Raw genomic sequence first — 23,413 nt, 5'->3', positions numbered from 1 at the left:
TCATAGAGTAAATACAAGAAGGTAAACATACTTAAACATTCTAGAAATTTATAAACTGGCACAAGACTCATTCTCTTTGAGCCTTAGAACCTCTTCTGTAGGACTGATAATTTTTTAAAATTCTAGATAATTTCATGGGACCCTTTCTGCCTAAAAAATCTTGGATTTTGTGGTTTAAATTTTCTCTTCATCAAATAGACAACCAAAGATCATATATTCGTGTGTGTGTGTGTGTGTGTGTGTGTGTGTGTGTGGTGTCTTCCTGTTAAGATCTTCTTATCCTAAAGTGAAATTGTACAGCCAAAGTATAACCCTCCAAGGAATCTGTGGAAATACTGACAGATCTTAGCAGCAGGAATAAATTCTAGGGGTTCATCTTGGAGTTCAGATGAAGACATTGAAAACCCTGGGGCAACTCTGAGAGAGATTATATTATTAAAGGAATTTGGATAGAATATAAAGTATTGCAAAGCAGCATCTCCTGTGCAGAGGAGCTGTTTGGAAGATATAGTGAGGAGTGCTCAGTGTCACAGGGGAGTGCTCTTTGAGATCTCTGCTAGGGACTTTGGAGGAGAGCAGTGTAGAACCATGAATCAGACAGCACACGTGTGCAATGGTTGTTAATTATGTACCCTCTTGAATAGTTAGGAGAAACTTAATCTAAGTTCTATATTCCAACCAGAATAAATGCTTTTGTTTGAGGCATAGTTGCAGTACACTCCCATGGTACTTAGCACAGAGCACATTCTAGGTGCCCAATAGCTACTTGTGGAGTGATGATGTGAATGACTACTGGAAATCAATCAAGGGGGCCATATGTCTTGACCTGCAGCAGTGAGAATTAAGAGGGAAGTGGAAAGACAGTGAGGAGAACGGCTGAGTTGTTAATGTTAGGCGCTGTGAACGGACGCAGTGGCTATGAACCAAACAAGTATGTTAGTGAAGAGCCAACCTGAGAAGAATTAGTGTGTCTTTGTGCCATACAGGTAGCTGATACAGGCAGTAGCTGCCTCCCACCTGTTGGGTGAGTCAGAAAGCTAGAAGAAACCGTTTAAGTTTGAGGTCATTTGCTCTATTCTTCTTTTGGAGCTGAAAATTCATTAATATTTGTACCAGACACTCAAGTAACAAACCTGGATAATTTTTTTTTTTTTTTTTTTTTTTTTTTTTTTTAAGACAGAGTCGTGCTCTGTTATCCAGGCTGGAGTGCAGTGGCGCGATCTCGGCTCACTGCAAGCTCTGCCTCCCGGGTTCAGGCAATTCTCCTGCCTCAGCCTCCCGAGTAGCTGGGACTACAGGCGCCTGCCACCTCGCCAGGCTAATGTTTTTTTTGTATTTTTAGTGGAGACGGGGTTTCACCGTGTTAGCCAGGATGGTCTCGATATCCTGACCTCGTGATCCACCCGCCTTGGCCTCCCAAAGTGCTGGGATTACAGGTGTGAGCCACCGCGTCCGGCTTAAACCTGGATACTTTTTAAAAAGAAGATACATGTTCTTGGATTTCTAGCAAAATAGACCAAACCTGAAAGGCACTGTCTTAATACCAATGATCCAATTAGACATTGATCATTGCAAAGGGGCTTGGATGTTGTAGATCACTAGGAACAGGCTTCCTCGAAATGACCAGCAATGGATGGTATTGGTCTTCCTGTAGCTTGTTGTTTCTGAATGCTTTGTGGTTGCTCCCTAGGACCAAGCGTTGTATGCCTTTTCAACTGTGTGGTTATTCAGAAATGATTTTCCTACCAAGTCAAGTAATAGACAAAGTAATCACAGAATATTCTGTTCTTGTTGAACTAAATAGTGTGGTTTTTCAAAGGAACAACAATCAAAAGTGGTGGAAATCACTCATTTGCACATTTGCTTCTAATGAAATTAGAAACATTGAAACAAGTATCCGTGGGACTTTTCAGCCTTCTGGAATTCTAGTCTGTTGTGTTTGAAATAATAGTGCCTGGAACATAATAAGTACTTGAAAAATATTTGTTAAATGATTGAGTCAAAATGTTTTCTCCAGCTGCATTTTTGAAAGTTTAATAATTCTCCCTCTGTATTTAAAAACTGGAAAGCCCTTATTTCTATAGCAAGAGGAAAGGATTTGGGTATCTATGGAGGGCTTGTCTATGCCAGGAACTTTGCTAAGAACTTTATATTATTTCAGTTAGTTCCTACAACAACCCTGTGAGGCAGGTATTTTCACCATATTTTACAAAAGAAAATTAAAACTGCATGAGCAAATAGCACAGAGGCCCAGAATGGTGGACTTAGGATTTCCTTTTGAGTTAAAGGATTTGTATCTCCAACGGACTGGTTCTCTGGGAATCAAATCCAGGCAGTTCCTTATTTTTCTTTATTGCATCTATGTGAATTAAGATGAAAACAATAGGAATATCTCCTCCATTTTCTCTTTCTAGAACTTCCTTCATTATTCTCAGTTCCAAAAATCAGTCTGGTAAAAGTTGTACAGGTACTTATCATAGATTTAGAGAAGACTATGAAAATTATTTTTGAGAAACAATAGCACTTTTCTCAGAATGCTCTGTTAATATTTGAAAAAGTCATGAGAAAGCATGATTCTGGGACTGAGATCAGGTTCAGGAAATTAAGTGATGCTTCTAGTTTTTATTGGAAATGAAATGTTTTCCACTTTTCATATTATCTTATTGACATTTAAATCATCTTGTTGAGATGTGAGAATATAGACGCTAGAGTCATGTTGCTGGGATTTGCATCACAACTCCTCCACTTATTGGCTGGTGACCTTCAGAGAGTTACTTAACCTCTGTTTCTTACTCTCCTTTCCTGTAAGATGGGGATAATCGTAGAAATACATGGGACTGTTATGAGTGTTAAATAAGTTAAATTCCGTAAAGCACTTAGAATACCATCTGGCACAGAGCAAGCTCTATATAATATTTGTTAAATAATTACATAAAATGATCTGTCCCTAAAATTATATTGAAAAATCTCCTTCATACAAACTAATCTCAAAATTTCATTTATTTTCTGTTCTTAGAGTGAAAGTAAGATAGAACCAGACTTCAAATGAAGACCCTGTATGCTTTCAACATAAAGTAATTAAAATATTTGATTATCAGTATGTCTTACTGTTTCATTTGTCTGAGAAAAATTGGGACAGAGAGTTTATTGTTTTGAGTTTGTTTATCACCTGTCTACTTGTAGACAAGCATCACAGTGATGAGTACCAAGCTTTAATTTTACTGAGTAAGGATTAGGAGGTAGAGATTTGGCAAGAGCAAAAGTACTGGACAACACTGAATCACAAAAGATAAAATAGTCTCTGAAGTTTGAACTATATACAAAATGGTTACATTGAGATAATTGACATGATATCTCCACTGAAATATATGTTTTAAAAAACTTGAATTTCTATGTGTTAGGCAGTTACATTTTCTAGATGATTGAATTTCAACTCAGGAAAGAAGTGACTGAAAGGACTGAGTTAATACCTGGGCAAGATATCAAGAAATATATTATTTCCAACCCTCTTCTCCCACACACAGTCTAGCAATAGCATTTATTCAGAATCTGTTCCTGGTGAAGATTTAGATTGTATACATTTTAGAAAATGTGCAGAAGATAGACAAGATGGGGGCAAAGGACATGGACATTGTCTGGGCTGAATTACCTATGTTACCTCTTTGGAATCTGGTCTCCTGTATTCTGTGGTGATCGTGTCATATCATTTAAAATAGCCTGAGTTTTTTTTTTTCAGTACATTGAGGGCTAGAGACACTCCAAGTTAAGAGTGCACATATTCACTTTTAGGAGATATGCTCTTAGTTTGCTAACCAGTCCAGAGAGACTTCCAGATATACAGATCAAATGGTGATGTCAGGATATTTAGCATTCAGAGGGGAAGAGAAGGAAGCTAATATTGAGATACTTCTGGCCTAGATTTCCTGCCTGCCAGTGGTGACTATCATGATCAAATATAGAGACATCAATCTTTGCTTTCTCTGTGGTCCATTTGGTGCTCCAATGAACACCTGATTCCTTTAAGTATGAATTTTGGCAATTTAAACTACTTTATCTGCCAGACAGCCAAATATATTTAATGTTTTACCAATTCATACTGGGGGTCAGATTATTAACTGAATCAGATACAATTATTAAAAATTGTCTCACAAGGTCAGCAGATCGAGACCATCCTGGCTAACATTGTGAAACCCCGTATCTACTAAAAATACAAAAAATTAGCCGGGTGTGGTGGTGGACGCCTGTAGTCCCAGCTACTGGAGAGGCTGAGGCAGGAGAATGATGTGAACCTGGGAGGCAGAGCTTGCAGTGAGCCGAGATCACGCCACTGCACTGCAGCCTGCGTGATAGAGCGAGACTCCATCTAGAAAAAAAAAAAATTGTCATTTTCCTATAGAATATTTTGTGTTTTTTATGTAAATTTTGAAAAGATAGGGATTGGGTTCCATATTCCTCTGCTAAGCCACTGCATATTATTGGAAAAATCACTAAATCTCTCTGGGCTTCAGAATTTTTATTTCAGAATCGTGGAGAGTATGCCATTTCTTGGCCACTTGCATATGTTAGAATGATGTGGGAAGTCTTATCTAAAAATGTTCTTTAAAGACTGGGTAGGTTAAAAGTTTGAGCATTAAAGTAACAAAAAATTTATCTAATTTATTTTAAAATTCATTTTTAGAATATTGGAGTTGACATTGATGTTAGGGATCTTGTAGTCTCTGCCTCTTCCAATTAAAGATGAGGAAACTCATGATTTGCCTTCTATTTTTAACAGAAGCAAAACTAGAACCCAGGGCTCCTAACAGAGTCACATACAGCCTCAGAAAGGGTGCTGCTTAAAATTCTGACTCAGAAAGGGCACTGCTTAAAATATTTGATTTGGGCTTTAAAAATGTCATGGTGGAATCTAGAAGCAAGCCAGTTGCTTTATGCTTTTTATCCTTTCTGGTTTGAATTATTAGCTCTAATTCTGCACAGGTCACCATGTTATGGAAGGGGGCTATTGGAAGACAGCAAGATTCATGGGTTTTATACCTTATACTGCAATAAAGCAACATAAGAAGAGGAGGGGCTTTGGGGGCACATGATGACAAATGTAATACATCACAACACAAACTTCTTTCAGCCTCAGAAGCAGTATGTGAGATGACCAAAGTCTGTAAAATTAAGCATAAGAGGAAGAATGTCTGATACGAAGTTTCCTCCAGAGTTATCTAGCTCTCACCAACTCCCAATTTATTTGCAATATTAACCCTCAGTGAGTAAGAAAGGAATAAACCATAATATATTATTATTGGTAAAACAATAATAAGGGCAACCTTCATGTGAACTGGACAATAAAGCAATTTGCATGTTTGATAACAAGTTTAAAAGCTCTTCTAAGAAAATAATTTAATTATATATATATATATATATTTTTGCATGCTCTACTTTACTCTCCTATAGAATCTCAGTTTATCATAGCATAATCACAGTGCATTGTAAATTGCTAGTTACTTGTCTATCTTCAGCATGGGGCTTTAAGTTCAGTGGCCCCTAATTTCATCTGGTGCCTGCTAAATATTTGCTGAAATAATAAATGAATGAATGGCACTTCCTTCTCCCCAGTCTGTAGTTTAAAAATAGCCCGAAAGGTAAGATTAAGATAGAAAATACTGACATGATGATATATAAGATGAAGAATTATCTGTTTCAATTAATTAGTCAAACAACCAGTATTTTTGAGCATCTGATGAACTAATGTTAAGCAATTTTTATGTTACTTTTTCTGGTAGAATGTTTTGGAGGCTCCCACTCCATTAACTCCTTTTGCCAAGATTTACAGGTGCTTATAATACTACGGAGCATATAGAAGCTGCTCCTATAATCCTAACAGGGAATTGACATCTCCTAAGTCTGAGACACTGAATCATGGCCTCAAGTAAAATTTCATCAAGGTGAGTTTGGTTAATCTCAGACACTACAATGATTACACACTATGAGGGCCTCCTTGTTGGGTGATGACAGAAAATACTGAAATTATGGGAAAAAACATGAAGGATGCCCAGCTTGCCAAAACATGTAATCACGGGACTCTAGTACATCAGGAAGGTGAAGTGGGGAGAGGGTAGTGAAGAGTAGGGTAGGGTAAGGTCTTTGATCTACACAACTCAGGCTATGATCCCAAAGAAATAAAATTAAACACCCAAAACTTAATTTTCATGACAGTGTGTAACCCTCCATAATAGCTAATCATTCAAAGAATGAAGTCCTTTGAAGTATCCAAACAGGGCAATCCTTACCACCCTCCTACCCCATCCAAGGAATAGGCCAATGAACTGAAATCAATGGTTTGGAGCTTTCTTTTATTCTGAAACATTACAGCATCTTCACAGTAATTTGAATAGGAATTGAATAGGAATTAAACACTAAGATAGTAGAAGAAAAGATAAGCTATATCCTATCAATTCTGTATTATTTTCAGCATTGCACAGGCTCTTTCATATCATGCTGTGATAAAACTTACAAGTTTTCAATTTTATTTTATTTTTACTGCCCTCCCCCTTTGGATTACATAAATATCAAAATGAATACATATTTTCTAGCCCTACTCTGTTTTTTTCCCCTTTAATACTGCAGCTAATGAGGCAAAAGGCAATCCTACTGATTCAAACACAGCAATTTGGCAACTTTTATTTCCCTAGTTCAGCTGATTTTGTTATTCTCATAAATTTTTATAATTGCTATTTTTCAACTATCAAGTTAATGTAGGTAGAAGGGAAAGCTAGTTTGAATCTGAACCTGGTGCTAGAGGTCACAGGAAGATTATGTAACAGGACTGAGAACCTCTGCAAAGTATTTAATAGCAGAGCATTTCCAGGAGAGTTCAAAAACATAAAAGTGAAACCACAAGCCTAAAACATTTTGCAGTTACTGACAAAACTGTGCCTTGTCAGATAATGCCGGGGAATAGCTCAAGCAGAGGAGAGAGTTGCTAAAATGGCAATAAAGAGTATATATCTTGATTCTGAAACAACTGATTTCTCGTGTTTAATTTCTTGCTGTAATGGTTTTCCTTGAAAATTTGTGAATAGGTAGGTAAGACAAAGAAGAAAAAAATTTCAACGCTTTGCAAAGGACATGATAGAGATTATGGGTTATTTTCGAAGCAAACTCTAAAAATCTTAGTTCAGAAGCTTAAATGTGGACCGAGGGACTGTGTCCTGTTTCTCCCTGCTGGGTTCATTTAGGCTGAATCCCAGGCTGTCCTGCGTTTTAGTTGGAGACTCTCACAGTGGGGGTGATTGGACTTTCTCTGCCCTAGGCACAACATATGCTACTTCCCATCCCTTTTATAGGCATTAGTTCTGCAGACAGCACTGGTCAAATGTACATTATTCACAATCACTTTAATGCAAATATGCAAGGCTGAGGGAGAAAATATGTCACAAAGAGGCAGTCATCCATTTCTCTTCTTTTCTGATTTCTTTCTTTATAGGTTCCCTTCTATATGTTTGATTTTACAATTAATACAGGATAAAAATAAATAAATATGTAGCATCCACTGTGAGAACCATAAAAGAGCTCCCTAAAATTCCCTCAAATGCCTTTTGTTAAATGCTAGTAACTAGAACCCTATAAATTGTTTTGTTTTTATTGTTGTTCCTTTTTTTCTTCATGATTCTGCTTGTTTTAATTAAGTGGAATCCCTGCATATACTCTGACACTATCACATTTGTAAGAAACAGAAGAGGAATCAAAGCAAGGGTAGAACTATATTTAATCTGTTAAATGAAAATAAAACACACAATTAGTTTTGTACTGCAAAAATTAGCTTTTGCTGCATTTTCAACCTCTATTTAAAGAACTGTTTGATTTCTCAGTAACAAGGCATCTGATCTGTGGCAGAACATTTCTAGGACAGATTTGCAAATGTATATTACACAGGCATGCATTTTAAATTTGAGCAGAGATTATGTGGTATTTGTCTGTCAAAACCATGAAGATATAACTTACTTTGCCAGTAGTGAACCTGAGTCTTACAAAATCATCTGCCAAATATAGAAAGACTCCTGGATTTCTGATACCTTGTTTCTGAGAAGTTAAACAGTTCTGTTTTGTTTTAAAGTGTATCCAGTGAATTTATTTATATGCAACTATTTGTCACCCAAGACAACCTGACATGCTAGGCCTGGCTTTACATTAAGCACATGAAAGTTCTTCTATGTGCAGAATGAAAAACTAAAATGTAAGCATCTGCACATGATATTTAGAGGTACATAAAATTGTGCCAGGGACTCTGAGAAGCCCATATGCATGAACAGCAATATAGAATTAAAAAAAAAATGCAGATTAATAGAACATTTGGAAGACATTGTGCTACTTGAAATAATGCAATTAAAATGTTAAGCAAATCCTATGTTAGTCTAAGGTACAAGTGTAGCAAACATTTGTCATGAAGGAAACAACATGCTTTTATTGTGACTCAATTCTGTTAATTTAATGATCTATGTCAATGTGCTTAGATATCATGTAATGCACTCTTCTTTCTTTTCAAAAGCAGTCACTCTTATTCACCTTTATATTTGCTTTGTTATTGTTATGCTTATGATTAACTTAGGAAGTAGGGAAAATAAAAGCCAAATAAAGTGTCAGGTCACCCATTTTTTCTTACCATGTTGTTTTAATGTAGTCTTAACCTCAGATAATTTTATTAATAATGTTACTTTTTCCCCTTGTCCCAAAATTATCTTTTAACTAAAATAGCCAATTACCCAATCGATGAAGGAGTTCTCTTCCTCTATTGGTGCCTAGTGATTTACATGGACCCTTATTAATGCTAATGGAAGATACATCCATAAATCTCTTCACTCCAAAAGGATAATGGCCTTCTATTAGTCTCCCATAAAAGGAGAATAAGCAAACTCTCTTTATAAATGATACAGGTAGTGAATTACTTAAGGGAGATTTACAGCACCTGTAATTAAGTAGTTTAAACTATTTTGTTAGCATTCTGTGTACATTGTTGTAAATTTAAAAACGTCAGATATGTCTTCGACTCTACATAAACTGTCAAAATTAATCCAGGGAACTATTATTATTAATTAAATACCTGTGTTTTCAGAGGCAAACACATTTTGTAGTGAAAATATATGTCTTGTTGTTTCTAAGAAAAAGAATACGTAAAACCTTTTAAATTTAATTTAATTAATATTTTGTTTCAAAACATTATCATGTGCCTAATTTTGAAAAAAGAAGAAAAAGGGTTATTTTAGTTCATTTTTAAAGAGAAGTGACATACACATTTATTAATGTGAATGAGGGGCTGGGGTGGGGAAAATCATAGAGTAATTATCTCACCTACATGATAGGGGTACAGATAGTAATATACCAACAAGGTAATTGTGGATTGGGTGTATCAATTTTCATTAAAATTAAAAAAGAATTTTGAGAAACCTAGATTTTGACATAAGAATGAAATGACTTCATTTAAGTAAATAACATGGCCAGCATTGGTACTGGGATTCTGCATTATTGAATTGTAAAAGAGGAGTAGGTGTGTGTGAAGTGTTATCCTGAAGAATTACCTAATAGTCCCTTAATTCCTGGGCCCTGGGGAAGGTCATGGTGTTAGAGTAGTTTGCCAGACACCTACACAATGGTAACACTAAACTTTGTCAAACTGAAGTAAATGAAATTTGTTTTGGCATCAACTTCCCATGTATATACTGGATTCTCCTTTATTTGCTGTCCTTTTGCTTCTTCAGACATTTATATCTCACCCTTCCCAAAAGTTTATTTGAAAAGTGATACTTCAGATTAGTCATTTAAATCTTATCAAAACTTTATTAATGTATATACTACCACTAGGTCTATTTGCATTTTAAATCTCTTCTCTAGAAGTTCTCTTAGACTCCATAGTAAGGGACTCAGGTACATAGGCAGATTTCTTGAAATCATATTAATATGGTACTGCCAGGATTGGCTTTGGTTTACAGGCTGGTCTGAACTTTGCTTGAGAGCGTAGGGAATAGGAAGGTTGGAGAGAATTTGGGAATCCTGGAAAAAGGTTGAACGGTTTGCTATTTGTGGATTTACAGATCTACGTTTACATAGATGTGGTTGTAGTAGCCTGAATCTAAATGTCCATGATTGCTTCCTTTTCAATTCACACAAACCCTTGTTGTCAATTTTCAGAATTAGTGCTAGTTTCTTGATTTGGGGCCTAAAATTAAAACACATGAGATCAGATTAAGAGGTTCTATTTACTATATTTAATCTTTTACTCTTTCTCAAAAATAGGGCTATTCCCATTATCGATTTCTTCTTGAGTACATTTTGGTACTTTGTATTTTTCATTTAATCTGAATTATTCATTGTTTGGCCTAAAATTATTCATAATGATCACTTATTGTTATTTTAATGTCTATAGGACATTTAGTGGTATTTTATTTCTGATACTGATAATTTAATTTTCTTCTAGAAACATTTTGAATCTGGCTAAAGATTTATAAAATTTATTTATTTTTTTGAAGAAACTGATTTTGGTATATCAAATTTTTTCCTATTATTATCTTTTCTTTTTTTGTTTTCTCTTATTTTTATCATTTTCTTTTTTCAATTATTTTAGATTAAATTTTCTCTTTTTAAAAAATTTCTAAAGATTGATTTTGATAATCAATTTAGATATTAACTTGAGAACCCCTTTTTCTAATATAATCATTTCAAAGTTCTCAATTTCTCTCTAAGCTCTTCTTTGGCTGCATATAACAAAATTTTAAAAGATGTTTTTATTTTCCTTGTCTTTAAAACATTTTCTAGGCCGGGCGCGGTGGCTCAAGCCTGTAATCCCAGCACTTTGGGAGGCCGAGACGGGCGGATCACGAGGTCAGGAGGTCGAGACCATCCTGGCTAACACGGTGAAACCCCGTCTCTACTAAAAAATACAAAAAACTAGCCGGGCAAGGTGGCGGGCGCCTGTAGTCCCAGCTACTCGGGAGGTTGAGGCAGGAGAATGGCGTAAACCCGGGAGGCGGAGCTTGCAGTGAGCTGAGATCTGGCCACTGCACTCCAGCCCCCAGCCGGGGCGACAGAGCGAGACTCCATCTCAAAAAAAAAAAAAAAAAAAAAAAAACAAACACATTTTCTAGTTCTTATTGTGTTTTCTTCTTTGATATAATTTCTTCTTGGAAATAATGTGGTTTTTTTTGTCTGATTGCTCTTAAGTTTTCTATTCGTCACTGATGTTCAGCAAATTGAACACAAAAGTCTTGGTGTGGTTTCCTTTTTGTTTATTCTACTTGGGGTTTATTGAAATTCTTAGATTTATAGGTTTATAGATTTGGAAAATTTGGAAAATTATATATATTTTTGTCTCTTCTCTGTCCTCTTTTTTGGAACCCTAATTACTTATATGTTAGAAAACTTGTTGTCGGCCGGGCGCGGTGGCTCACGCCTGTAATCCCAGCACTCTGGGAGGCCGAGGCGGGCGGATCACAAGGTCAGGAGATCGAGACCACAGTGAAACCCCGTCTCTACTAAAAATACAAAAAATTAGCCGGGCGTGGTGGCAGGCGCCTATAGTCCCAGCTACTCGGGAGGCTGAGGCAGAGGAATGGCGTGAACCTGGGAGGCGGAGCTTGCAGTGAGCCGAGATCGCGCCACTGCACTCCAGCCTGGGCGGCAGAGCGAGACTCCGCCTCAAAAAAAAAAAAAAGAAAAAAGAAAACTTGTTGTCATGCGATAGGTCACTCATACTCTGTTCAGGTTTTCCAATTCTTCCAGTGTTTCATTTATTGTTTTTTACTCTTTATTTTTTGTCCTTGAAATTTCTAGTTCCATATTTTCAAGTTCATTGATTTATACTTCTGCACTGTTTAATCAGCTGATGATTTCTTCCAGTGTATTTTTCCCTTCAGAGATTGTGTTTTTCAGTTCTGTAAGTGCCATTGGGTTTTTAAAACATATTTTGCATTACTCTTTATACTTAATACTTAATACTTTTTAGAACATACATATTTTTAAAACATATATTTTAGAATATATGTATACACGTATAACATAATTATATATTTTTATATATATATATTCGCTGTAACATCTTTTCCTGATAATTCTACTATCTCTGTAATCTCTAAGTCTATTTCTCTTAATTGATTACTCTCTAATTTATGTTTCATCTTTTCCTGCTCCTTTGTTTGGTAACTTTTCATTCGATATTGTGTATTGTGCATTTCATATTTTGGTGTACTGTAATTTTTTGTATTCCTTTAAATAAAGTTGGACTTTTTTTCTGGCATGTGGCTATATTACTTGGAAATAGTTCATTCTGTTTGATGTTGGCTTTTACATTTTATTTATTTTTATTTTTTATTTTTTTGAGACAGAGTTTCAGTCTTGTCGCCTAGGCTGGAGTGCAGTGGTGCCAACTCAGCTCACTGCAACCTTTGCTTTCTGGGTTCAAGCTATTCTCCTGCCTCAGCCTCCTGAGTAGCTTGGATTACAGGTGTGTGCCACCACACCTGGCTAATTTTTGTATTTTTAGTAGAGACAGGGTTTCGCCATGTTGACCAGGGTGATCTAAAATGCCTGACCTCAGGTGAGCCACCTGCCTCGGCCTCCCAAAGTGCTGGAATTACAAGCATTGAGCCACCAGTGCCCAGCCAGCTTTTACATTTTATTAAGGTGGGTCTAGAAGAGCTTTTACTATAAGGTTAATATAGTTCTACTACTAAGATGATACCCCTCTGAGGATTCTAATCAATGATACATGATTTAGGAAATTTTATCTGGTGGAAAATCAACATTTTTCAATCCTACATTGGCTCCAAGAATATGCACAGCATTCAGTTTTCTAGTGATTTGATTCCTGGTTTCTCATACATGCATAGATTGGTACACAGCCAAAGACTGGAGTAGACCTCTGTAGATTTCCAGATTTGGGCTTCTGGCCTACAGACTTGTAAGAGAAAAAATTTGTGTTGGTATAAACTGTCAAATTTGTGATAGTTTGTTACAGCAGTCATAGGAAACTAATATGAATTTTATAATTACAGTTCTTATACTTAGGCCTATCATCTATTTTGAGTTCATTTTTTTATATTGTGTATGAAAGGGGTACAATTTTAATCTTTTGTCCATGAATATTAACTGTTCCAGCACCAATTGCTGAGAAGACATTTCTTTCCTCATTAAATTGGGGAAATCAACCTTGTTGAAAATCAATTAGCTATAAATGTTAAGAGTGTGTTTCTGAGCTCTCAATTCTATTACATTGATCAATATAGTTACTGTTAGGCCAATACTACATTGATTTGATTACTGTAGCAGTGTACTAAATTTTGAAATTGGAAAGTGTGAATTTTCCAACTTTGTTTTTCTTTTTCAAGACTATTTTTTTCACATTTAGTTTTCTTTTTTTAAAATTTTCCTTCCTTCCTTCCTTCCTTCCTTCCTTCCTTCCTTCCTTCCTTCCTTCCTTCCTTCCTTCCTTCCTTTCTCTTTCTCCTTCCTTCCTTCCTTCCTTCCTTCCTTCCTTCCTTCCTTCCTTCCTTCCTTCCTTCCTTCCTTCCTTCCTTCTTTCCTTCCTTCCTTCCATCCTTCCTTTCTACCTACCTAGACGCAGTCTTGTTCTTGTCACTCAGACTGGAGTGCGATGCTGTAATCTGTAATCTCAGTTCACTGCAACCTTTGCCTCCTGGGCTCAAGCAATTCTCCTGCCTCAGCCTCCCAAGTAGCTGGGATCACAGGTGCATACCACCATGCCCACCTAATTTTTGTATTTTTAGTAGACATGGGGTTTCACCATGTTGGCCAGGCTGGTCTCGAACTCCTGACCTCAAGTGATCCATCTGCCTTGGCCTCCCAAAGTGCTTTGATTACAGGCATGAGCCTCTGTGCCAGGCCCTTTTAAAAAAGTTTCTTAAAATTATTTTTCCTTTTAGAAACAACTTTACCAGGAAACCAGCTCCCCTCCTGCCACACTGGGCAGGCTGCAGTCATCTTTTTTTAAACTGCTCTGATTTTCCCTCACACCCCCAAACAGGATCTCCTCAGGATGGCCTCAGAAAGCTGGAGTCTCTCTGTGCCTGGTCGTAGACCCTGCTGGTGGTGAAGACCTCTCTGTCACATTGGAGGTTTCTGATTGTGGGACACAGTCTGGTTTTTTGTTTTCTTCCTATCTTCTAATTTAAAAGACAGGAACAGTGCAGGAGTGTGAGCTGTTGAAACAACCTGGTGAAGTCTTGCAAGGTCCAGCAAATTGCTTACATTCCTTAGCACTAGTGACTTGCTCACGGAAGTCTGTAAGTTGTTTGTGTGTCATGGTGCTGGGCTCCCATGGTTGTCTCCTTTGGCAATCCTTTCAAGGAATTATCTAACCATTGACAAAAATATTGGACTTTCAACCTGCATGACCTCCTAGAGCACTTTGGCTACATCTGGTAGGGTACGTTGGGGTGGAGACAAAAGCAGCATGTGTGGAGCAACTGGCTGACAAGTTACTGTCTAAGCTGGTTCATCACCTGCCCAATCAGATCTTTCTGTAAATCAAAGTCTTCGCCATGATCATTGGTTACCCCTGTATGGATGGTGGGAAACTCATGACAGTACAGTTGGCATCTCAGTGGTCCAGGGTAGTAGAGGCAATGGCCCACTGTGAGATAAGGGTGATTACTTGGCTCTTCAGCAAGGTAACAGGGCAATACTAAATAAACCTGGTGGCTATCTAGGCTGAATATGTCATCTACAGTGTCAGGGTGATTCTGGAGACCATTCTGCTGTTCTAGGAGCTGAAAGGAGGGGATGCATATTGCCTGGACATGTCGGGTAGTCCCTGTGTTTTGGCTACTTTGGGCCCCTACATTTCCACATGAATTTTATGATTAGACTGTCAATTGATGAAAAATGTAACACATGATGTCGAACATCTTTTTATGGGTTCATATGCCACGTGTATATCTTTCATAAGTTGTCCGCTTCAGAAATTTGCCCATTTTAAAATTGCCTTGTTTCCATATTGGAATTTAAAGTTTTTTAAAAATATGTTTTAGATACAACTATTTTATCAGATACATGTTTTGCATTTAGGTCCTCTCAGTCTGTAGCCTCTGTTTCCATTTACTTTTACTTAACTTTTCAGGGCCTTAGTTTTCTCATCGGAAAAAAAAAAAGGTATAATAATATGATCCACAGGATTATATTGAAGTTTATATCAATTAACATTCAATTCTTTAAAACCACTTCAGGTATTTTAAACAGTAAGATATTTAATACAGGTTAATTATGTGCTTATGAAATTGTTGGAAGAGCTAAAAAGCAAGCACCAGGCTGGACCGTGAGGCTATCCTCTGAAAACAAAACTATTCAATTGGCTTCCCAAGAGAGTTGCTGCCTCTGCCACATATGAGAATGTGGGAGTCAAGAGGCTGCCACTGGAACCATGTGTTAATAGCTCACTAAAATTTAGGATTTGAGAGCTTGTCATAACCTCTGTTACCACCACTCCCACTGCTACATCTATAACTGCCTGAGCATTGGGAAACTGAGCCCAGGTGCTATTTCTCCAATTCCTTATCAATATCTATAAAGCTGTGGGCATTGACTTCTTCATAGCCTTGCTTGTCATCAGAAAATATGCTGAAAGCCACAGGTATGTGATCTCCATTTACTTCTGCTTTCCAGATTTCAGGGGAGTGCTTTTAATTGGTGAAATCTACTTTGTAAGCCTAATGTGTTTTGTTAGTTGCAAAGAAATTCTGGGAATATACTTTTAAACTTTCCAGTGTCTGTAATAAAATGAGAAACAATAGAAGAAGGTGGGAAGAAGTGCTGAGTGCCAATATATACATACCATATCTAACTCAACAATTAAATGAGGTAGCTTATCCTCATTTAATTGAAAATTGAAAATCAATCAATTTTCATGATTACTAATTTTAGTGCATTTTGTGACCCATGAATTAGGTTATGAATTTTCCTACTACCATAAATTAAAAATCTAAAATTATTGATGTCAGATGCCAGGACTACACCTTTAAATGTTCCACAATTCCTTCAAGAAGGTGTATAATGTCTCTTTCATAATGTCCCCAATAGAGTAAGATTTGGGTTGGTGCTGTTGTAGAATAGCTATTTCCTCCTCATGTCATTTTTTGCTAACTTGTTCACCTTTGGAATTGTCTAAATTTGGTTCCTATTACTCCATTTTCTTGATTTTGAATTCTGAAATCCTTTTTACTCAGTTCTTTTTTTTTTTTTTTTTTTTTTTAAATCCTGACCTTAATTCTAGACCTTTACTTTGCTTCTTTCCTCTTTCTTACAGGCCAGAATCCAACTTTTTCCACTGCTTTTCTGGTATTGATTTGTGATCTGATCCTGGTTTGGGTATTCCTATTGCATATCTGTGACCCACCTTTACCACCACAGTATGGCAGTGCCTTAATCCTTTTGTGTTTCTTTATGTAGACAAGTTTCTATTTCTAGATGCAACATATTGGAAATTTTGAGGCCAATTTTTCTTTTCTTTTCTTTTGAATTGTGTCTTGCTCTGTCACCCAGGCTGGAGTGCAGTGGCATGGTCTCAGCTCACTGTAGCCTCCACCTGCCAGGTTCAAGTGATTCTCGGGTCTCAGCCCCTTGAGTAGATGGGATTCACAGGCACGCCACCATGCCCAGCTAATTTTTGTATTTTTAGTAGGTATGTGATTTCATCATGCTGGCCAAGCTGGTCTCGAACTCCTGGCCTCAAGTGATCCACCTGCCTCGGCCTCCCAAAGGGTTGGGATTACAGGCATGAGCCACTGTGCCTGGATGAAGCCTATTTTAAGGTATCAAATAGTTTATATTTTGTCTACAAGTCAAAATCTTTTATCTTCCTAGGCAATTCTAAATCGATATATATTTTATAAGATATTTAATTGATAACCCTTTGACTTACATATTTGAACCATTAGTATGCTTGGAAATGGCCATTTAGGAGTCTATACATCTCCAGCATGTTATTTTTCTTAGAAGAAGTTTGCTCTAAGTGAATTAATTTATCTTTCCATCTTTCCATGTTCAAAGCTTGGTTTCAAACTTGACACTTTGAATATAGAAAAGGTTTTGCTAGATTTTGGGAATTTTGCCACCTCTCATATCTAATTTAAGAAAAAGCATTTTTTTTTTTTTTTAGCTACCCATACTTACAAGTTTCCAAACAAATGATGGTTGTGGGAAAGCAACAGTCAGTAAGCATTTGAATAATGCATTTAAAAAATATTTTGTCCTCTTTTCCTGATCTTTAGAATGTTTGCTTCTGTATTTTGGATTAATATTTACTTTGTTTTAATTTATTTATTTTAATAGGAACCTTTTTACTGAAACAGAAACTCCATAGGATTTCTGAATTTGGAAACTGAGAAATACATAACAGTGTTAGCCACTTTCTACAGGTGATTTCATTTTAGCTGTTGAAGGAAGGAAGGAAGGAAGGAAGGGAGGGAGGGAGGGAGGGAGGGAAGGAGGGAGGAAGGGAGGGAGGAAGGGAGGGAGGGAAGGAGGAAGGAAGGAAGTAAGGAAAGAAGGGAGGGAGGAAGGAAGAGAGGAAGGAAGGAAGGAAAGAAGGGAGGGAGGAAGGAAGGGAGGAAGGAAGGAAGGAAAGAAAGAAGGGAGGAAGGAAGGAAGGAAAGAAAGAAGGGAGGAAGGAAGGAAGGAAAGAAAGAAGGGAGGAAGGAAGGAAGGAAAGAAAGAAGGGAGGAAGGAAGAGAGGAAGGGAGGAAGGAAAGAAAGAAGGGAAGAAGGAAGAGAGGAAGGGAGGAAGGAAGGAAAGAAGGGAGGGAGGAAGGAAGAGAGGAAGGAAGGAAGGGAGGGAGGAAGGAAGAGAGGAAGGAAGGAAGGGAGGAAAGAAGGGAGGAAGGAAGGAAGAAAGGAAGGAAGGAAGGAAGGAAGGATGGGAGGGAGGAAAGAAGGGAGGGAGGAAGGAAGAGAGGAAGGAAGGGAAGGAGGGAGGAAGGAAGGAAGGAACTTCAGAATCCCATATAAGACATGATGAACCTTGATTATTTTTGGTTATATCTGATGTAAGTAATAAACTTATATTCTTTTAGAAATGGCAGATACTTTTGATAAACCTAGGGATCCTCCAATTGTGTTCAAGCATTGCAGTACAACTTTTAGTGGGGAAAAGATACTGAGTACTTTCTTCTCCATTGCTTTTCCAGTGTTGCATTGGGCTTTGAAGAGGGAAAGCATTTTGTATGCTGTTTTCAGCAAGAAAAGCTTTTGGAGACCTATAAGGGAGAGCATAGTGTGCTTCCCTATAAATTTGTCACCCTATTTTTAAGATTGAACAGAAAGAGTAAAAGATAGGAACAATTAAGCAATAGATTATTTATTCAAGTATAAGACTATTCCTGTTTATCTCTTTTATCTTGTGGTGTTGAATACGTCTTTTACTTCTAAGGCCTCTAAGTTTCTTAAATCTAAGACATAGGGATAATATTAAGTCTTTAACTGTGTTATATATGTATGCGAAGTACATTTTGGCACTTTCATTCGTTAATTTTTGAAACATATGGAGGACCTATTGTGTATCTTTAGCATCAACAGGAGCTAGGAATACACAGTTGGAGCCAGAGGAGACAGAGAAACTAACCAAAATCGTTCTGTGTGATAGGTGCACTGATAAAGGTGTACCCCAGGAGCTTTGGAGGATGGAGAGAGAAGGTTTTCTAGAGCAGGTAACTACTGTTTCAGAGGACAAGAGGACCTAACCAAGAGGAACAACTGGGGAGAGGAGGGGGAAGGGAAAGGCAATGTCTCTTCAGGTAAAGGGAAGAGTATGGCAGATACTGCTAGAGGAAGTTCCACTTCCTTTTCCTTCTGGTACATGAGAGGAAACTACATTTCCTGCCAGTTTGCAGTTATATGGGGCCATGTGACTGTTCAGACCGATGGAATGTGAGCAGAGTGATTTATACCATCTCCATGCTGAATCCACATGAAGACCTCCCGGATGATTTTCCATGCATTCTTTTTTACCCTCTTTCTCTTCCTTCTTTGGGATGCAGGCAGTTGATTTAATTAAAAATGCTGAGCCCTCAGATTAGTGGCTCTTAGGTTTAGCTCCTGGGTAATTCTTTTTTTTTTTTTTTTTTTTTTGAGGCGGAGTCTCGCTCTGTCGCCCAGACTGGAGTGCAGTGGCGCAATCTTGGCTCACTGCAAGCTCCGCCTCCCGGATTCACGCCATTCTCCTGCCTCAGCCTCCCAAGTAGCTGGGACTACAGGTGCCCGCCACCTCGCCCGGATAGTTTTTTGTATTTTTAGTAGAGACGGGGTTTCACCATGTTAGCCAGGATGGTCTCGATCTCCTGACCTCGTGATCCGCCCGTCTCGGCCTCCCAAAGTGCTGGGATTACAGGCTTGAGCCTCCGCGCCCGGCCGCTCCTGGATAATTCTAATATGCAGCCAGTGTTGAAGACCATGCCCTGGAGCAGCCTTCCTCAAAGGGTTCATAGAGAAATAAGCTCTATGGAAAATGATTTAATGACTATTTTCTCAATTCATGCAAGGCTAGTACTTAGCTAGCATCATTACAGATGTGTAGGAGATGGCTAATTCCTCACATGCAGTACATTTCTGTGGAAATTACAGGTTAAGTCTTTCGTGGAATTCTGACTGAGGACTGTCCTAGAGGATACTGGAGATACTGAATGGAAGGGGCTTGGATTCTTTTGATGACTGAGTAGAGGAGAGAGAACCACTGCTTACTTGAATTGGATAGTGACTTGAGTGAGAAATAAGCCTTAATGCATTAAGTGACAAAATGTTGAGGTTATTTGTTATGTCAGTTAGCCTATCATTACCAATACAAATGGCATGTGCAAATATATTATGGCTGAAGAAGGCACAGGGAATCAAAGAGATCGTATAATTTTTTCCAGATAGAATAATGATTATGTATTTATTTGAGGTTGGGATGAGTTTAGGGAGAAGAAGGCATGGCTAATGTTGAGGCTGAACAACTATTCAGTGGCCACATTATTAAGAGCCTTGTATGACTTTTTTGGCAATTTCTCTTACTCTGAAAGTAATGAAATTCCATTTATTTCAAGACTTCTCGCTGGATAGGTAGCTTGACAAGTTCTACACTTTTGAATATTGCTTCAACTAAATCTTCTACAGTCAAAGTGAAGCCAATACTCTGATGGGAACTGAAGCCTGAAAAGGATGACAGCATTCCAGGGTTTGCTCTGTAATGATGAAAGCAGGATAAATGAAACTGGGAGAAGGCACCCCTCACCTTGCTGGAAATCAAATGATGTTTGCTACTCATTCCAACTGACTGCTAGCCTTGGTGATATTTAAAGAAGGCAGCCAGGATGCCACTGCTTAAACAAACATGTTTTTTATATTTTATTCTCTATGCCATTACACAATTAACACATGAGCTAACTGAACCAAGCAGAACAGCAAAACAACACAATTGGAAATGGTAAGCCTAGGGCAATAACCACTACTCATGCTTTATGTGGATACCTCAGTGCAAAAATCTGAACTGAAATACTGAGTAAGCACCATTCTTTGGATGTTCATTCAGTTAGGGGTATTAGTACAAAGACAGCAATCAGGAAGGACTGCTAAGCTTCACCTTCACCTCAGGGTGCAGTGGTATTTGAATGGAATCTTATGTGCTCCATTCTGGTTGGCTTTTGTTTTTAGTGGGTTTTTGATGTCTGAAAAGTAGGGGATCACTACACAAATCTGCAGGCATGCACACACAACATGGTTTCTCAAGCTTATATTGTTCTCTTGGGTAGAAAGAGAAAAAGGAAACCACTTTGGGAAATGCTAGAGTATTTTCTTGTAGGAAGTTCAAAAATTATCCATTCAAAAACCTGACAAATTAGGAACCAAGCCTTCCTGGGTGTTTGTCTGAGTCATATTTTCCAATCTATTATGAAAAACCTGAATAGGGCAGTCATTTTGAAGATGGCTTTGACCTTTATCAAGAAGAAGGAGCCAATTACATTCAGCACTATCTAGTCTACAATCAGTCATTGTGCTGTCTGGGCCTGCTTTTTTTAAGAAAGCTTATTTTTCTTCTTTCTTGTTGCTCATGGGCCTTGTCGTTTATGATTCCTCTACTGCAGGAAGTCTCGTTTGTGAAGAGTCATAGACTGTACCAGGTTTCCTTTTTCTGTAATAGGATAGATGAGAAGAAGACTTCACAGCTGCCACATAAGGTTATGCTGTGCTCATAGTGCCTTGTGAAGGATCTTTCTCTAAAGAATCTGTGTGCCATGGAGTAGTCCCTGAATCGCTCCATGCCTCTGTTTTCACCTGAAAAGCAAGCATACCACCTGCCTCCCAGAAATGTTTATAAAATCGATGAGCTCACATACTTGTTTATCACCTCTCTCTCCCTCCTAAAGGGAGGTGCCCCCTTAAGCAGTCATTCTGAAGTGATTAGTAATTTAAAAAAGACCTTTTTTTTTTCTTTTTGGACATAGTCTCACTCTGTTGCCCAGGCTGGAGTGCAAGTGGCATGATCTTGGCTCACTGCAACCTCCACCTCCCAGGCTCAAGCAATTCTCCTGTCTCGGCCTCCAGAGTAGCAGGGATTACAGGCATGCACTACCATGCTAGGCTAATTTTTGTATTTTTAGTAGACATGGGGTTTCACCATGTTGGCCAGGCTGGTCTCAAACTCCTGACCTCAGGTGATCTCAGGCCCGCCTTGGCCTCCCCAGGTGCTGGGATTATAGGTGTGAGCCACCACACCTGGCCTAAAAAGGCATTTTAAACTAGTTGCTAGGGAAATTTTCCCATAGGAATATTGATTTTGCATGTAGAATAATCTCTACCGTACAAATAAAATTTATTTTGGGGTTCTGTAGAACAGGCAGAAGTGTTCAAAGATTAAACCTTATCTCCAGTCAGAAGCTCTTCTAAAGAAAAATAAGCAACAATGAAGTGATTACAAATACAGATTTTGCAGACAAATAGTCTGGGTTCAAAACTCAGTTCTGCCATTTAATAGCCATGTGAGCTTGGACAAGTTTTTTTTTTTCTTTTTTTCCAACCTTTCTGTATCTTGGTTTTCTCATCTGTTAATTGGAGATAATAATGGAAACTTCATTTTAAGGTTGTCTGAAAGATTCATTTAAATGATAGTACTTGTAAAATGATTGTATGTGTTTCTGGTACAAATTACGTGCTATGTGTTGTTTAATAAAATACCATTCTGGTTATCTCACCTCTTCTGTTTGGAATATATGTATTTATAAAAAGTGGAATGAAACCTGTATCTCTCTTACTTTTCAAGTCTTTACTGAAATAGATCCTGCGTTAAAGGGGTTATAGGAATTTTCTTCTCCCCACTAAATTTTTCAAGCTCTCAGCTTATCTGCCAATATGGAAAGTCCCAGAGGCATTTCTTAAACTTCCTGGATAGGATAAAAATCTGCATGTCTATCTTATCTATCTGTATAGGTGTTCCATGTTGGAAAAAAGAATGCCATTGGAAGCAAGGCCTTTGCTTATGTTTAGAATAACCCCAATCCTTGCTTTCTTGTGGAATATTCTAGGTTTTTTAAACCTAATCATGATAATCAGTTTGCTAGTTTATTAATATACTTTCTTTTTACATGTTTGCTGGCCTCTCAATAACTCTAAATTTTCAAGCATTTTATCTACATCTATAAAATTTATCATATTTAAGATCGAATGCCTCTGTTCATGAATTAAAAAGAATTTATGTCATTCATTGTTCTTATAAGAAAAAAATTGCTTGAGCAAGAACTACTGGTCTCTGGATGGGCACTCTTAGCATATTTGATCAACAGTGTTTCCAGAGATCATATAGACTGGGGACAGAAATGCAAGGGTGGAACTGGGAGAGAAAAATGAAGGAAAATTAATATGATTATGATAACTCCTAGTTTTGTAAACATGTAAATCTTAAACAGTATACCACTGCCTTACTAGTCATATAGTTAGTCTTAGAGCAAATAAATCTTGTTACTTTTTCTGATCTACTCAATCTCCTTCCCTTCAGGCTGGATTATACTTCGTCATACCAGACATGTGAATGTCTATTCAGGTTTTTGTTGCGGCCATTCTTAACTTATGTTTAATTGTCAATGACACAACCGTTTTGAGAGTTATGGTGATCTTCTTTGCCTGGGACTCTTGTAAATGAAATCACAGCATAGTATGCAGCAAGTTGCAAATGAGCTTTTGTTTGTTGGTAGGTTTTTTGAAGGAATTTTTGTTTATTCTATTATTGGCCTAAAAATGTGATGCTGGAAAAGATGATCCTTTTAAGAAACATGATTCTATGAAACTTAAAGAAAAAGAATTATTTAGAATTATGCAATTGTAAATTATGATGCGATTATTATATATATTTTTTATAGCCAAAGACACACTAATAGAGGAAGAGATCCATAAG

The 23,413-nt window shown here is 37.6% G+C and overlaps 1 pseudogene; it reads right to left on the bottom strand.

Annotated features, from left to right (window-relative positions):
- Window positions 1–14,167: 14,167 nt before the first annotated feature.
- LOC104663271 overlaps window positions 14,168–23,413 on the bottom strand; it is a 126,618-nt pseudogene continuing 117,372 nt past the window's right edge.

This window comes from Rhinopithecus roxellana, chromosome 4 (genome assembly GCF_007565055.1).
Source record: "Rhinopithecus roxellana isolate Shanxi Qingling chromosome 4, ASM756505v1, whole genome shotgun sequence".
NCBI lineage: Eukaryota > Metazoa > Chordata > Mammalia > Primates > Cercopithecidae > Rhinopithecus > Rhinopithecus roxellana.
The sequence above is the reverse complement of the archived record's forward strand: the minus strand, read 5'-3'. Positions and strand labels throughout refer to the sequence as shown.